We start from the raw sequence: 18,823 nt of genomic DNA, 5'->3' as shown, positions 1-18,823 counted from the left end.
CTCCAAGGATCATTCATTCCCATTCAATTTCTTTAAACTGACCCAGGTCCCAAATCCCCATCCTCCATTCAGAGCAATTCATTTAGAGTGAATTAAAAGTCAGCTGGAGAAAAACATCCTGAAGTCCGGAAAACTCATGAACCTGACACCTGAACATGCCAGATTATTGGAGTTATAGATTAAAAAAAAATACTTTTCATTATCAAAATTGATCTATAAACATTACTATGTTGATACCGAGAACTCAGTATTTTTTTTAAATTATGAAGGTCTGCAACCAAATTTTAGATTCACTTGCTCAAAAAGTGGAAGGTTTTACAATGATGAGGCAATGGTGTACGTAGCCAGGTACATTAGGTACATTGAGCTGTTGAAAGACTGGATCAGTGCTGTTTTTATACACTGTATATTTTTATAGTGCTCAATCAGTCAAGTTGAGGAAACCAAACAATCAAAGCTCCAAGATATTCAGCCTTCTAGATAACAATAAGATATGTAATTTTCAGGGCTTCATAAAGCTTAGGGTTTATAAAGGTTCTTTAAGGCTGTCATAGCCAGGGAGCCTGAAGGGTGTAGTGGGGACAAGCTCCCACTAGCTAATAAATGCTCTCAATAGCACACATCTCAAATAGCCTCTGACAACCAAGTCCAGCTCCTGGCCTTCATGTGTGGCTTAGCTAATAAGCCTGATGGAACTGTTTCCACTGACAGGAAAAGGGGCAAGGGCAGGTTACTGATGCCTTAAAACCAGTCGCTTTGGGCAGATGGGACTCAAAACCTGAGGTTGACAGCTCATCTAGAAGGAAATATTTGATCTTAAACTACTGCTTCCTTGTGGCTATACCCACCCATGGAGAAGGCTTTCCCGAGGAAAAACCTGGAGCTGGAGTCCCTAAGGTAGACCTACATTCAACGCTGACTGGTAACTGCTGCATGCTGCTGGTGCCAAGCTGTATCAGTCTCTGTCGTTCATTTTGAGTCATTGACTGCATGGAGAGGGAGAGCTTGCTGCAGAGACAACAGCTTGCTCTCCATATCATACTGCCCTGGCTTGCATAAATAACCCTGAGAGCTGGGACACAATATCCGGGGTCAACTCCGACCAAAGGAGGGCCTCAATAAAGCTAAAGAGGGCCGATGTTCTAACAAGCAAGAATGCAGTCTTAAACCAGCTGATAATTGTAATGAAGTGGAGGGAGGAATACACTTTAACCACTCTGAATGAAATGCAAGAAAATGAATCTGAAGGTTGTATATGATGTCATATACGTACTTTGAGAATAAATTTACTTTGACCGTTGAAATATGTATATTATGAACATCGGACAAGAGATGGACATGACATTTCACAAAAAATAGTTATTAACATTACTGCAGCAGCTAATATTTTCAATAATACCAAATAGACCAGAGAAAGCTATTCAGTATTTTGAAAATCTCCCACTATTAAACTAGAACAATGATCAGTTCTCTATTTATCCACTTCTGTTCCATTTTATTTGAAAACCTTACACAAAAAAACATTTATCTATTATAAAATTGAATGTTCTGAATTGATCCAGCATTCACAGTTTTTAAAAGGAATAGCTTTCAGCTTTCCATTATCCTGTGAATGAAAATACAAAGGCCAAGAAATTCCATTGAAGACTGAATTATTCAAAAATGACACTGTGCCGAGGACTGGCATAAAATTTATATGCACACACCTGATGAAAGAATTTAACTGTTTACCACCAATCACATTCTTTTCCCTGTTTCATCCATATTGATCCCAAGCAATTTCAGGACCCCTGCACATATATACTAATTTACACCATGCCTACACATATTGGAAAGCATTCAATGCTAAAATCGTTGTACAGCTTGGAGAGCAAGCTCATGTATTAGAAGTGCTTTAAACTGCTATTTAGATTCAGCTGAGGACTACCATGGAGCAGACTATTGTCAAAAGCTCATGAACAGACAGAGCAAAGTGTAAGAGCCAATATACTGAAACCTATGTATAATGTCTAAGATTATGAAAGCTCCAGCTTCATTCTTGCTGATAATCTGGTGTGAAATCTGGATCTTATCTTCTCCCTAATGGAAGATTTTTTTGTCAATTCTCAGGCCCAATCAGGGTGCAGTGTCTTGTGGATAATCTTTCATATTGCATTCAAAAGAGTCAAAAGTCACCCAATGTCCGAGCACCACAGTGGAAACAATTGTACACACTCACCTTTCCACCTTACAACTCAGAATGTTTTCATTTTCACTCTGGATCTTACTGCTTTTAAATTCCAAGAAGATCAAAAGTCCACAAGATATAATAGGATCAAAGTTATGACATTCGGCCTATCGAGTCTGCTCCACCATTCAATCATGGCTGATTTATTATACCTCTCAATCCCATTCTCCTGCCTTCTCCTTGTGACCTTTGACACATTTACTGATCAAGAGCCTATCAACTTCCAATGATATCCAATGACTTGGTCTCCAAGCAGTCTGTGGCAATAAATTCCACAGATACACTACATCTTGACTGAAGAAATTCCTCCTCATCTCTGTTCTAAAGCAACATCTTTGTATTCTGAAGCTGTGCCCTCTGATCCTGGACTCCTCACTAGTGCAAACACCCGATGAGGATTGGACTGTAAGTAATCATTTGGAATACAAAAGATTGTATTCCAGAAGACTGCTAGGATTAGATTACTTTGGATAAGTACTGTATAAGTTAGAGAAAATGTGATTGGGTTAAACAGTTATATCCCCATGTAAAGTCTATGCATATGCATTCTCTGTCATCAGCACAATATTGTGCATTTCCTCAGCAGACTGTTAATTGTGTATGTTTTGATTTTTCAATGTCCTGTACTGGGGCAGTGGCAGTGGCTTCTTGAAGTGCAAGTCTGGCATTTTTTATCAGATAATAATATTCAACTTCCCATCATTGTCATGCCAATTCTACACGTCATCCTGTTACTGCTGCTCATAGAGAGGAGAGTATATCCCAAATGGGCCAGCTAAATTCTACATATGGTTGTTGTTCAAAACCAACGGCAGTTTCCTATTCCAAATGAATAATCTTCCCTCGCTTGCTTGCAACCATATCATAGACAAAAGTGTATTGATACTAGCTACTTGACACAGAATGACAAGTTGTGAAAATTCATTGTGCTTAATGCACTCGTGATACACTAGGATGGTGTGTAAGATACACATTCTTTGGGTGTGTAAGGTAAAGGAACTGGAAATTTACTAAGTAAGTAGAGTGCATTATTTAGTCTTCTGAGCTGCAAATAAAACCTCTTGTAATGTGAAAGGTGAGGCAAGTTTCTGATGTAAGAAGTTGAGTGACGATTGCAGTGCATGCAATTGTCAATGTATTCCTTCAGTCATCATAATTATGTGGGGTTTAATGTCAGTTTGTGTTCAGTGTATTTGCAAACCAAGTAACAACAACATTCACGTGGAGGTATTCCCCTCTGAGATTTACTCTTCTTGGAAATTCAACCTGATCCAAGATCTATTCCATTTTCGGCCGTGTGCATTGTAATAGCAAAGCGTGCAGAGTTTGGAAGTCCACACTGTGTGCAATACGCACTGTGGACATCCGTCAAAAGAAAGATGGATTGGCCCACTGCTCACCACATACTCAACATGAATTGCATGGCCATGGAACGTTAAAGGAATTACTCTGGTAAAACTAAACTTGCACACAATATTGTTTTTCTTTCCTTTATTCAGTCTATGAAAATTTCACTTACACTTTATTTAATCAAGCTTCACCTTTTTGTGGGCTTTTATTGCGAGAGTAATGCATTTAAAATGTTTAAGTTCTCAGTAATTCGATGATTTCAGAAAGATTTGCATCTGCAAGGACCACAGCAACAGATTCGTTGGAAGAACATAGTGTCAGTATAAACAGATTTTGGACTCTGACCATTAATTATACACGTGCAGACTCCAGAAGTTGCTGTCAGTTTTATAGAGTAATGATGGTGAATGCTGACAGTTTTATTGCCATTATACTGTAACTGCACCATGGATTTAATACCCTGTGGAAGTCCTGATAAAATAAAATCATATGCTTTTCGCATGAAGCATTGCGCAAAAGAACACAAGCAAATGGGAGCTAGAGTAAACCACCAGGTTCCTTCAATACAATCATGGCTGATCTATGCAGGCGTCAGGTCCACTCTGTAACAGTTCCCTGGCCCTCAATTTCTTGAAATTTCAAATATTCACCTGCTTTCACCTTGAATACATTTAATGATTGTGTTTCCATTACTCTCTATGGCTGAAATTTATAGCTACCTTCTGAGACAAGACATTCTTCGCACCTCTATTTTAAATGACCATCCCCTTTTCTGGTAAATATTCACCCGTGTTTGAGACTATCCCACCAGTGAAAGCAACTCCTTAATCACCATTTTAAGCCTCCTTTGGATCATATATGTTCAAATAAGTTCACCACTCATTTTTCAAACCTCTGAGCAGTTCAGACCCAAGCTGTTTAGCTTCTCCTGACAGCACATTTGTTTTATTCCTGGAATTATCCTGATGAATCTCTTTTAGTCTGTATCCTTTTTTATCTAAAGGGAACTAAACTATGCATTGTATTCCAAGTAGGCCTCGCTAACACCATGTATAAATGTAATAAAAGATCCTGAGACAAAATATGACAAATGGTCCCACAGATAGTAATATCTAAGCTTCAAGCAAATAGTTTGCTTTACCCAATACCTTGGTACGAAGTCTGAACAACTTCAAAAAATGATATTTTCTGAGCTTGTTGAATTCAAATGACAAGGTACTGGCTGAGACCCCCATGACCTAAACTCAGCTATCTTTGAATGTGCATTGGCAAATGTGGAGATGAAGTTGCATTTAATTTTGAAACTATTTTTCAAGCAAAATTCAATGTTCAAAATTAAAATTTCAAAGTTCAACGTAAATGTATTAATAAATTTCAAATAATTCCCCTTATACAACCCTAAGAATTGTTTTCTATTGTGCATACTCAATAAATCCATAATAGAATAATAACCATAATATAATCAATGAAAAACTTCACTATATTGGTCGTTCAACCAGTGTGCAAAAAACAAGAAACTATGCAAATACAAAAAGAAAGAAATAATAAATAAATAAATAATAAATATTGAGAACATGAGGTGAAGAGAATTTGAAAGCGAGTCCATAGGCTGTGGGGTGATGGGGCAATGATGGGGCAAGTGAAGTTGAGTGAAGTTATTCACTTTGATTCATGAGCCTGATGGTTGAGGGGTAATAACTTCTTGAACCTGGCAGTTCAGGAAGTTATTACCCTTTCTTGAGGCTCCTGTACCTTCTTCATAATGGCAGCAGTGAGAAGAGAGCATGTCCTGGGTGGTGGGAATCCTTGAAAATGGTTACAGCTTCTCTGTGATAACACTTCATATAAGTGCGCTCAGTGGTTGGGAGGGATTCACCCGAGATGGACTAGGCCATATTGACTACTTTTTATAGAGTTTTCAATTCAAGGACATTGGTGTTTCCTTACCAGGGTGTGATGCAGCCAGTCAATATACTCCACCACACATCTATAAAAGTTTGCCAAAGTTCTAGATGTCATGCCAGATCTTCGCAAACCCTTAAGGAAGTAGAGGTGCTGCTGTGCTTTCTTTGTAATTGCACTTATGTGCTGGGCCCAGGACAGGTCCTCCGAAATGATAACACTGAGGAATTTAAAGTTGCTGACCTGTTCCATCTCTGATCCTTGGCTAAGGACTGGCTCAAAGACCTCTGGTTTCCTCCTCCTGAAGTCAACAATCAGATCTCTGGTCTTGCTGACATTGAGTGGCAATGGCTGTTGAGTGGCACCACTCAGCCAGGTTTTCAATCACCTTCCTATATGCTGATTTCAGACCACCTTTGAGTCGGCCTATGATAGTGATATCATCAGCAAATTTGAATATGGCATTGGAGCTTAGCCACACAGTCATAAATGTAAAGTGAGTAGAGCAGGGGGCTAATCATAAACACAAAATAATCCGCAGATGCTGGGATCAAAGCAACACTCACAACACGCTGGAGGAACTCAGCAGGTTGGGCAGCATCGGTGGAAACGATGAGTCAACGTTTCAGGCCGGAACCCTTCATCAGGACACTAAGCACACAGCCTTGTGGTGCACATGTGCTGATGCAGACCATGAAGGAGATTTTGTTACCAATCTGAACTAACTGGGATCTGCAAGTGAGGAAATCGCACAAGGAGATATTGAGGGCAAGGACTTGAAGCTTATTGAATAGTTCTGAGGCAATGATGGTATTGAATGCTGAGCTCTGGTCGATCAAAAGCATCTGGATGTTTCCATTTTGCTTCCTAGATGTTCCAGGGTTGAGTGAAGAACAAATTAGATGGCATCTGCTGTGGATTTTTTGCCCGGTAGGCAAATAGGAGTGGATCTAAGTCACTTCTCAGGTAGGAGTTAATCTACTTCTTCACCAATCTCTCAAAGCACTTGATCACAGTGGATGTAAATGTGACTGGACGATAGTCATAGAGACAGGTCACCATGTTCTTCATCGGCATCGGTATAATTGAACTCTGCTTGAAGCAGGTGGGTACCTCAGACTGCCAAAGAGAGAGGTTAAAGATCTCAGTGAACACTCCAGCCAATTCATCAGCACAAGTCTTTAGTACTTAGCTAGGTTACCTATCTGGACCAGATGATTTTCAATGTTTAACCCTCCTGGCAGCTGTTCGCATATCAGCTTTAGAAACAGAAATTACAGGATCACCGGGGGCTGCGGGAGTTCATGATGCTTCCTCCATATCTTGACGTTCAAAGTGGGCACAGAAGGCACCGGTGTTGTGTATATTTAAGGCGGAGATGTTGTTGCTTATCCTTATTGATTGCCTGTTATTGCATCCTTAGGGGTGTATGGGGTGACCAGGGAGAGGTAGCACCTCTGACGGTGAGTTTGTTGTGCTCTGCACAGAGGCAGCTCGTCCACTTTTGGTGTCCACCTGCCACTCAGGTCTCACCTGTGGCCCCAAATAACAGTTTGCATGTGATAGTGGCCTGACTCCGGTACACCGCTTCGACAGGCACGCTAAGTCTGGTGAGGGAACCTCCAACCCCAGTGAGATAGGGACATGCCTACCCCAGCATGTGAAGCCAGTTCTGGTGGACCGGGCGGATGAGATCAACTACAAGATCCAATGGCCAAGAAGGAGGTGTTGCAGCACTTCGTAGAGAGCGAAGGGCATGACAAGGCACAGAAGGTGTCATGGCTATCCACAGCAGCTGAGGCAGTCTCCAGACATGACAATTTTTTGTATGACTGGACCAAGATTTTTGAGGCTGAGAGAGTGGAACTGCCCCAGTGCAACGGCTTTTAAACTTCAAAACTACTCCTGCACAGTCTGCGTCATCGTCAGAAATGGCAGACAACCAACACATTGCATCCTTTTACTTTACTGAATTTGTAACCTACTACAGACATAAACTGGCAAAGAGAGTTCATTCATCAAAGCAGCATTCTTTAGGCATAGAATATCATAAACTACTTTTTCTGTCAGATTACAAGCCAACTCAATTGGTCACACAGTTCTGTGTACATTGAATGTATATAGTGCAGTAACTTGCTGTTTCTGACCACCACTGCTGACCCAGCTGACAGGTGACATTGCCAATTTGCTGTTAAAGAATTTCAAAGTTTAAAATATTTATTATCAAAGTACATTCTCTATATGTTACCATGTGCTACCTGGAGATATATTTTCTTCCAAATATTTACAGGAAAAATAAAGAAATACATTAGAATTTATGAGAAAAAACTATACATCAACAAAGACTGATGAACAACCAATATGCAAAAGAAGGCAAAATGTGCACAGAATAGCACTGAGAACATGAGTTGTACAGAGTCCTTGAAAGTGAGTCTATAAGTCGTGGCATCACTTCAGAGTTGAAAAAAGTGAAATTATCCATGTGGGTTTAGGAGTCTGATAGTTGTAAGATAATAACTGTCCCTTAATCCGGTGGTGTGGGACTAAGACTTTTGTACCTCCTGTCCAATGGTAGTAGCAATAAGAGAGCATGGCATGAATGGTGGGGGGTGGGGGGGGTCTTTGATGATGGATGCTGCTTTCTTGTAACAGTGCTCCATGTAAGCATACTCAGTGATGGGGTGGACTTTGTCTGCATCCACCACTTTCTATCGTTTTTTCCCCATTCTTGGCCATAGGTGTTTCCATAGCAGGCCGTGATATAACCAGTGAGGATATGCTCCACTGTGTGTTGATAAATGCTTGTCGAAGTTTTTGGAGACATGCTGAGTCCACACAAGTTTCGAAGAAAGTAGAGGTGTTGTCATTCCTTTTTTTTGATGACTCTTACATGCTGTCTCAGGACTGATCCTTTGATGTGAGATCACCAAGGGATTTAAAGCTACTGACACTCTCCATCTCCAATGCACTAATGAGGACTGGCTCATAAGCCTTTAGCTTCTTCCTCCTACAGCTGATAACCAGCTCTTTGGTTTTGCAGACATAAGAGTGAGAGGTTGCTGTTTTGGCAGTACTCAACCAGGTTTTCAATCTCTCTCCTCTCTGCTGACTTGTCACCACCTATGATTCAGCCCACAATAGTAGTGTCATCAACAAACTTCGGTACGCCATTGTAGTTAGCCACATAAGCATGGGTACAAAGTGAGTAAAGCAGAGAGCTTTATGCTGCACCTGTGCTGGTAAGTGTGGAGGAGGTGTTTGTTGCCAATCCATACCAACTGGAATCTGCCAGTGAAGAAATAAAGGGTCCATTTGCACAAGGAAGCATTGAGACCCAGCTGTTGGATCTTAGTAATGAGTTTTGAGAGGATGATAGGATTGAATTCTGAGCTGTAGTCAATGAAAAGCATCCTGATGAAGACATCTTCACTGTCCAGGTGTCCAAAGCTAATAAAATGACATCTGCTGTTGACCTGTTGTGATGGTAGGTCAAATGGTGCAGATCAAGATCACGCCTCATGCAGGAGTTGATACGCTTTATGACCAACCTCTCAAAACACTTCATCACAGTGGATGTAAGTCCTACAGAATGATAGTCTTTGAGGTAGGTTACCATGTTTTTCTTGTGCACTGGTATGAAGCAGATAGTACCTCAGACTGCTGAAGTGAAAGGTTGAAGATATCCTTAAACATTCCAGCCACTCAATTCGCACAAGTCTTCAGAACCTGGCCAAGTGATTTCCATTGGTTCACCCTCCTAAAGGATGCCCTCACATTGGCCTCAGAGACTGAAATCATCGGTTTATCAGGGGCTGTGTGCGTTTGTGAAGGTGCCTCCATGTTCTATGGGTCAAAGTGAGTATCAGAAGAATTCTCATCTGAGAGTGAGCCTTATTGTCATTTGTTTCTTGGTTTTGTTTTGTAGGAGGTGATGGCATTCAAGCCTTGCTACGATTGACAAGCATCCCTCTGTGATTCAAGTTTAGTCAGAAATTGCCACTTTGCATGTAAGGTGGCTTTATAGAAGTCTGTACTTTCCTAGATACCAATCCTGAAAGCCACCAATCTAACCCTCAGCAGATCTCAAATTTCCTGGTTTAATGCATAGTGTTGAGGCTCTGTCACTGGCAATGTGAGCCCATGACAAAATGAAGGGCAGCTGCTGTACGTTCAGAGCAGGCATTAACCAGCAAAAAAGTTTGGCATTACCACATTCGAAAAGCAAATAATGGATTAGTGGGATTTGTGCCAGAAATACTGGCTATTCCACAAAGTAGTACAGCAATTTCTCAACATATTCTTACTCATCTACTTGAAATCACTCAGCAAGAGAGAATAATGTTCAGAAGTAGTATGCAAAGCGCACCCCCCCCCCCAAATGAAGGTTAGGAGTAGTGATTGTTGTCAAAACTTAAGTTCATGAATATAATATAATTTCACATCAAACTCCCTAGCTACAGAAATTAATGCAATTGCTCAGGAAAGCAATTTGAGTTGCATGAAAAAATATCATTGGTATCATTGTTTAGAAAATTTTTTCAGCCAAGAGATATTGCTTTTATAATGAAGTCAAGTGCATATTAGAAAGAAGAACTTTTGCAGTAGTGAGAAAATGTAACTCCCAAGGAAGAGAAACTGCACCTCAGCTAACAGAAATCTTCTAAAGTAGTGGTGGACCCAATATCTACCCATTTTTGCCAATATACTCCATAACCCTCAATAATTTGAAAGGAGGGGTGGAGCAAAGTGATGATTGCACTAAACGGCATCCCCTTTGCTTGTATCTTTCGAAACAGCTCTATCCTATTGTTCCCCTTCAGGGTTCTTTTAAAGAACCTGACCTGGATTTTCATGCTGACTACGGTTCTTTTTGGGAATGGGACCTGCTCTCAGGATTTCACAACCGGCCATTGTTTGGCACGCCAAAGGCTTGGCCTAAGAGCCCAGCTTTGATTTGGAACCCTAGGATCTCAGGGCTCTGGAGACAGGCAGATTGAAGGTCGATGTCACGACAGGAGCTCCGTGTGTAATCGGGGGAGTCAGAATATTTATGGCTGTCTGCCCAGAGCACTGAGGCCTTTGGGCACAGAGCCTGAAAAAAGCAACGTATTGGACTTTTAACATCCTAAACCAGCGAGTTGTTTGTTTTATCTCCCTCTCGCTGTGAAACGGAGACATCCCTTTCTCCTTGTGCTAAGTCGAATACAGGTTGAAACGTGAAGTCTTGAGGGTAACTGCAAGACTGTGTCTTTGCTGTTACGTTGCTCATGCTTGACTGCTTGGTGGTGGGTGCCAATGATTTTTTTGCCACTGAGGGAGGGGGTATTGTTGCTTGCTGCCACTTATGCGCAGGAGGGAGGAGAGCTGGGGGGGAGGGACTTTGGGATTCTAACATTTAACTGCCATTCATTCATTCCTTGGGGACACTCCTCTGTTTTCATGGATGGTTGCAAAGAAAAAGCATTTCAGGACGTATATTGTATATATTTCTCTGACATTAAATGTACCTTTGAAACCTTTGAACAGGCAAGTCTGTTGACTTTGCCATAAGCACCTCAAATGATATTTATAGCACTTTGTTGAAACGCGATTATTACCTCACCAAAAACAAAACTTGCTCAATATACAACTCATCTTATCCATAAAAATCTGTTTTATAGGAGCTTTTATTCCAGAATTGAAAAGTTATTCAAACTTTCAGTATATTCATCACCATCATCATGTGCCATGTGATATGACAAGAGCGATTATGTTCTTCCATCTGTCTTTAACACCATGACTGTTCTTGTCAAACTTTTCTACAGAAGTGGTTTGCCATTGCATTCTTCTAGGCCATGTCTTTACAAGATGGGTGACTGCAGCCATTAGCAATACTCTTCAGAGATTATCTGCCTGGCATCAGTGGTCGCATAACCAGGACTTGTGATAAGCACCAACTGCTCTTACAAATATCCACCATCTGCTCCCATGGATTCCTGGACTGGGAGGGCTACTCCTTACTCAAGGGTGACCTGCAGCCTAGCAGAGGGATGGAGTGCCTTACACCTCCTTTGGTAGAGTCAAATCTCCACCTCGCTATCCAATACAATATTTTAGTCAAACTAAAATAAAAATTGCCATCAAGACCACAGGTTCACACAGCATCATTTATGGTACATTTGAGTGCTTCTGTTTATCGTATTGTTTGGTCTGAGTGGTCGGGGGTAAATTATTTTATTAATTTTATTAATCTAAACAATTTTAATTAATTATTTTATTAGTTTCATTTTATTTGTGTTGCCCCAAATTGATTTGCCTATAATGTCTCCTATTTATCAACACCTGCACAAGGCATAGCGTTACTATGACCATGGGACATTTTAATTGCTTCCACTCCCCAGATTTGAGCCAGAGTCCAACGAAAACTACAGAATTAACAAGTACTCCTCTTAAACTGTAAATTATTTCTAAATCTGCATTTATTTAGTGTAATTTCCTTCAGAAATGCAACATTCTGTCCAACTTATGGCAATCTCTGGTCTCTAACAACTTTAGATGGGAAAGGAGCATCCCAGAGAGTAATCAGCACTTCCAGTGTCTAAGACAGGAACAGAGAGAAGTGGATACAAATAGTGGAAAGTACAAATAACATCCCATTTACCCGGTCAAGCTCTACTTGCCCCACCTGTGGCAAAGTCTATAGTGCCTCTAGATAGCACTCTTTAGACACTTCAGAACCCTCGGCATTGGACCACAATATCCTTCACCCCAAGAAAATGTCCAAAAGAGGAAGAAAAGGAGCTGGGAGCAAGAAGTAACATGAATTTAACTGGTATATCACAAATTTTGCAAGGTTTTCATGACTGAGATATTATTAACTAATAATAATAATCAAACTGTGGCATACAGTTTGAATGATAATTTAATAAGTGAAAGAATGTCATGCTTTTTATGTACACTAATTAAGGCTATAATTAACTAAATTTTAATTTGCTAGCATTGGATGTCTATTGCTTTCACCTCAAATAATTTTGAAGGATTTGTGGAGATAAAAATTGTTTCTAATAGCAGTGAACTAATTTTGCGGGTGTACTGTTCCACACTGTGCACGTAGATGATTTAAAGATAAAATATAGTCAGATTCACTAAAGCGTTGTGTCTGCAGTTATACTCTGATCATCATCACATCAAAATTCCAGGGATTTATGGCAATCATTGATCACTCAGTATGAGGGTCATTGTAGATTAACTAAAAGAAGAATTCATGTGGCTAGTGCCTATTAAAATAATGTGTGTACTTACATGAACAAAAAAAGAGAAAATAATCTGTCCTGCCAGCTGCACTGTATAAGGGATTTTGAACAGAAGATTGATTTACTAGCACTAATGATATCCTGGGTTCAGATAATGGCTGGAAATTGTTTGAGCTTTCTTCTGGTGGAATATATGAAATCTAAATCCTTTAAAGATTCAATTATTGTTTGGCAATCACCACTACATATTACTGTTTGTCTCCAATTATTTCCACATATTTTACAAGGACCATTCATTGATCTATCATCGCAACATTAAAGTAGCAGAACTAGCAAGTATAGTAGTGGTGGTCAAAAGGCTTTTATACAGACACATGAATATACAGGGAATGGAGGAATACAGATCATGTACAGTCAGAAGGGATTCAGTTTAATTAGATATTGCATTCAGCACAGAAGACGTAGGCTGAAGGGCTTGTTCCTGCGGAGATGAAATTAGAATCATCTTATTATTGTTACATGTACCAAGATACAGTGAAAAACATTGTCTTGCACAATGCTTATGTAGATCGGAATATTACACAATGCATTGTGGTTGAACAAGGTAAAGCAATAACAATGCAGAATAAATGGAGCCCATGATAGACGCTATTTCGCACCGAGGAATATTGAAATGATCGAGGTGAGCGAGTGTTTGGTGCAGTCCATTGGCCTCTTACTTGCTGCGTGTGACACTCCCTCTCTCTCCCTCTTCTTCACTGCTCCTGAGGGAAGTTCCCTGCATTCAAATGCTCTCTCTCTCACCCTCCATGCTGTCGGAGGATGGTATCAAAATTCCGGGTCTGCGGTTTGTGGATTGGGCTGTAGTTCACATTATGATGTGTTTCTGGTTGCTCCCTTTTTTGTTATTGTTTCAGGTGACTTTGAACCAGGGCAGCCTGCAGATAATGAACTGAACAGAATATGGACTCTTTCGATTTTGTGTTTTATTTTCTGTGTTTTCATTCATTCTTTCTTGTTGCCATTTGTGCTGTCTTTTTTTTGCATGTGGGAGGGTTGATGTTTTTGTTTGAACACGTTCCATGGTTTTCTTTGTTTCGTGGCTGTCTGTGGGGAAGACAAACCTCAAGGGTTGTATTCTGCATTCATGCTTTGATAATAAGTGCTCTTTGAATCCCTTAAAGAGTAACAGCTACAGGCAAGTGCAGTGCGACAAAACAATAGATGCAAGATCATGAGGAGGTAGATTGTGAGGTTAAGAGTCCAACTTATCATACTAGTGAACTATATGGTAGTCTGATAAGAGTGGAGTAGAAGTGGCCCTTGAACCTGGTAGTGTGGGCTTTCAGACTTTTTTTTATCTTCTGTCCTATGTTCTATAAAATCACAGATTCACTAGGGATCTAATTGGTCTTGATACTTTCATCATAAGACCATAGGACATAGGAGCAGAATTAGGCCATTCAGTCCATCGAGTCTGCTCTGCCATTCCATCATGGCTGATCCCAGATCCCACTCAACCCCATACACCTGCCTTCTCACCATATCGGTTGATGCCCTGACCAATCAGGAAACTATTGACTTACACCTTAAATATACACATGGACTTGTTCTCCACTGCAGTCTGTAGCAGAACATTTCACAGATTCACTACTCTCTGGCTAAAAAATTCTTCCTTACCTCTGTTCTTAAAGGTCTCCTCTCAATTTTGAGACCCAGTAGTCCTGGATACCCCCACCATAAGAAACATCCTCTCCATATCCACCCTACCTAGTCCTTTCAGCATTTGGTAGGTTTCAACGAGATCCTCCCACATTCTTCTAAATTCCAGTGAGTACAGGCCCAAAGCTGCTAAACATGCCTTCATATGTTAACCCCTTCCTTCCCAGAATCATCCTTGTGAACCTCCTCTGGACTCTCTTCAATGACAACACATCCTTTCTGAGATAAGGGACCCAAAACTATTGACAATACTTCAACTGCAGCCTGACTAGTTTCTTATAAAGGCTCAGTATTCCTCCTTGTTTTCTCTTGTTTGTGACTGGATAGTACTCCAAGTGCAGCTTGACTAGTGTCTTATAAAGGCTCAGCATTATCTCCTTGCTTTTATATTCTATTCCCTTTGAAATAAGTGCCAACATTGCATTTGCCTTCTTTACTATAGACTCAATCTTAAATTAACCTTCTGGGACTCCTACACGAGGACTCCGAAGTCCCTCTGCACCTCTGATGTTCGAATCTTCCCCCCATTTAGATAATAGTCCACACTATTGTTCCTTTTACCAAAATGCATTATCATACATTTCCCAAAACTATATTCCATCTGTCACGTTTTTGCCGATTCTTCCAATTTGTCTAAGCCCTGCTGCAATCGCATTGTCTCCTCAGCATTACCAACCCCTCCACCTATCTTCATATCATCTGCAAACCTTGCCCAAAGCCATCAATTCCATTATCTAAATGATTGACAAACAATGTGAAAAGTAGTGGTCCCAATACTGACCCCTGAGGAACATCACTAGTCACTGGCAGCAAACCAGAAAAGGCCCCCTTTATTCCCACTCACAGTCTCCTGGCTGTCAGCCAATCCACTATCAATGCCAGTACCTTTCCTGTAATGCCATAGGATTTTATCTTGTTAAGCAGCCTCACGTGTGGCACCTTATCAAATGCCTTCTGAAAATCCAAGTAAATGACATCCATTGCCTCTCCTTTGTTCACTTTGGCTGTTATTTCCTTGAACAACTCAAAAAGATTTGTCAGGCAAGATCTCCCTTTACAGAAACCATGCTGACTTTGACTTATGTTATCATTAGTCTCCAAGTACCCCGAAACCTCATCCTTAATAATAGTCTCCAGCACTTTCCCAATCACTGAGGTCAGGATAACTGGCCTATAATTTCCTTTCTTTTGCCTTCCTCTCTTCTTAAAGAGTGGAGTGACATTTGCAATCTTCCAGTCCTCCAAGACCATGTCAGGATCAAGTGATTCTTGAAAGACCATGACCAATGCATCCACTATCTCATCAGCAAGCTCTGTCAGGACTCTGGGATGTAGTCCACCTGGTCCAGGTGACTTATCTACTTTAAGATATTTGAGTATGCCTAGCACTTTTTCCTTTGTGGATGATTAGTTCTGAATTAGTTCTTCTAAGAGGGGGAAGGCAAAGCATGTTTCATATGATTTTTTCTTTAGTTTGCTTGAGTTATCTTTACAATTTTCCTTAAATTACTTGAAACTGGTGTAAAAACATACTTTGACATGATTTATTGAAATTAAAGTATTTTAGCCTTCACGTTTGCTGACAATTTTTACACTTGTGTTGTGGGAATGAAATAATAGGGAAAAATAAGTACACAGAGAGATTAGTAACTCTGCCTCTGAATCATGAACACTCCCTATTTAAGGAGTGCATTTTCAATATTCATTTCATCGAATACTTACATGTGGATCATGGTACCATCTAGTGAAGTTCATGTCCAAAAAGTTAAAAAGAATAAATTTTGCAAATGATTTGTCCACATAATTTATTCTGCTGGCCTGATGGGATACCAGCTGTCTGCTCCTGAGAGCAACATTCTGTCATTTGTCACTATGCTGCAAAATTTATGATAGCTGTGACCAGAACACATTGAACATAACCACAGTTCTACTGTTATTTAAATGACTTAATTTTGAATCCCAACCTGGTCTCGTATTCAGCAGGCTAATGCTACAAATCTTTGCTCTTAACTTGGCACCTTGGACACTTCAAGGCAAAGCAGGAATTTAGGTCACTTCTGACCATTCATTTGAAACATGGACCAACAAGATTATGAATAGCCCATTCATGTCTTTAAGCCTGTCGGTTCAATTAGGTCATTACTGATTTATCTCTTAATTCAATTTCACTGTCTTTTCCTCTTGACCTAAATGCTCCCAGTTACTTTCAGCTGCCAGGAATAATACAATTCTTTATTTCAGCTTCCCTCTGAAGATTGAGCTTCTGAACTGCAGCAGGAAACTGAAACCATTCATACTACCACCTAGATTAAAAACTCTGCTGAAGAACGAAATAATAGATGGCAATTTAATACCAAGCAGTAATTCAGTCAAGCAGTTCCGCTGATATTCTTGAATTGCTCAGGCATTACTGTCAGTGTGTTCAATTTGAATTAATGCCTTGAGCAAAATAATATAATTTGTTGCTAACTACCTTGCATTTTGTAAACAGCTTCAAGTATTTCTCTGAGCTAATGTGTAAATATAAACAGGAGAACATCTGCAGATGCTGGAAATCCAAAGTAACACATACAAAATGCTGGAGGAACTCAGCAGTTCAGGCAGCATCTATGGAAATGAATAGATAGTTGATGTTCCGGGCTGTATCCCTTCTTCAGGACTGAGAAGGAAGGGGGAAGATGTACTTGCATGTACTTTATAGATGCATGGCACACAAAAAAAGGCAATTGGCCTGCCATGTCTATATCAGTCAAGGCGAAGGCACTCAGCCTAAATCCACCTTCATATACTAGGTGCTTCAAATCACACCTCTTTAGTTCATGCTAAAGCATTGTTCTAAATGAGATCAACACCTCGGTCTTTACCAGACTTTCAGCCAGTAAATTCCAGACATTTAACAACATTTGGTAAAACAAAACCCTTAACACCCTTCTAACTTTTCATTCACTAGCTTTCAGTCCATGGCCTCCAGATTTTAATTCATATGTCAAATTAAAAAGGTTCTTCTTACTAACATTTACAGGTGCTTCATACTAAACTTTCAACTAAATCTCTCAGCCTCCTCTATTTCAAAGAAAACCACTTTAGATTATCCAACAAACTCAGTGGGTCCAAAACTCAAGGTTTTGTCCCGAAATTTCAATATTATCTCTCCTTATACAGATGGTGCTCGACCTGCTAAGGTTCCTCACAGACTGCTGCTCCAGATGCCAGCATCTGCAATCTCTTTTGTCTCCTTTTAGTTTATCCAATTTTTGCTTATAAATCAAATTTTCCAGTCATAAACATTTTTGTAAAGCTCATCAGCACACTTGCTCATTTGTCCTCATGCAATCATGCATCTTTGTATGCACTGACCAGACCTGCACCAGTCAGTTAAGCCATGTCCAACTGGTTTAATCTTCCTACTCTTATATGCACTAGCTAAAAACAGAGAGCATGCTGTATCCCTTTTAAACTAAATGATTGCTACTTCTTGCTATTTTAAGGATCTGTAGTGTCTACGCTGACATGGCACATAATGATGTTGATGATGAGTGTCTTCACTAATTAATACCTTCCCATTTATCATGTATTGCTGTGTTTTGCTGCAGTTTCCAAAAGGCATTATCTCACACACCATTGGGTCAAAATCCATTTGCCACTTTTATACCCAAAGTCCTAGACCATTTATTTGTCTACAGTGTTTAAGATGTCCTCCTTCACAGTTAATCATATGATCATATTTTGTATCATTTACACATTTATGCATGATACTCCCCTTTTTAAATGCACGTGATAACATATGAAACCGAAGTGCAATTGGTCCATATGCCCCTTCGTGCATGCTCCGCCATTTGGTAAGATCTTTGCTCATGATAACTTCCCTGCATTAATCCAATAATCTCCTAATACCTTCAGTTGCAAATCTCTAAAAAAATCTAAAAAATAAGCACTGTTAGTGAGATGTGGGCATGCTATGTCGGAACAAGAAGCGTGGCGTCACTTGTGGGTTGCTCAGCGCAACTCCTACTCATTTGGTTTGACACAAATGATGCATTTCACTATATGTTTTAATATTTGAATGTACGTCATTAAATCTATCACTCTCTGCTCTGAAACTATACAGGGACTACATCTCCATTGACCTCTTGGGTAAAGCAAACTAAAGATTAGCTACCCCTGTCCTGAATAACTGGCAGCCCCTCGTTTTAAGACTGTGAGCCCTCATTCTAAATACAAAGGGACTATTTTTGCGGCTTCTATCCAGGGGTGCAGCATAATTTTGCTTGTTTCAATAAATCATATCTTATTGTCCTAAGCTCAAGTGAGTGCAGATCTATTCTACTCAGCTGTTCCTCAGAATCAAGCAAATGTACTTTCATTACAATTTCTCTTTTTCCAGTACATC

The 18,823-nt window shown here is 40.1% G+C and overlaps 1 protein-coding gene across 6 annotated transcripts in view; it reads right to left on the bottom strand.

Moving 5' to 3' along the window:
* The window catches only part of thsd7ba (thrombospondin, type I, domain containing 7Ba), a 1,047,195-nt gene that overhangs the window by 623,394 nt on the left and 404,978 nt on the right, over window positions 1-18,823 (bottom strand). The gene's annotated exons all lie outside the window — the stretch shown is intronic.

Source organism: Mobula birostris, chromosome 5 (assembly GCF_030028105.1).
Source record: "Mobula birostris isolate sMobBir1 chromosome 5, sMobBir1.hap1, whole genome shotgun sequence".
Lineage (NCBI taxonomy): Eukaryota > Metazoa > Chordata > Chondrichthyes > Myliobatiformes > Myliobatidae > Mobula > Mobula birostris.
The sequence above is the reverse complement of the archived record's forward strand: the minus strand, read 5'-3'. Positions and strand labels throughout refer to the sequence as shown.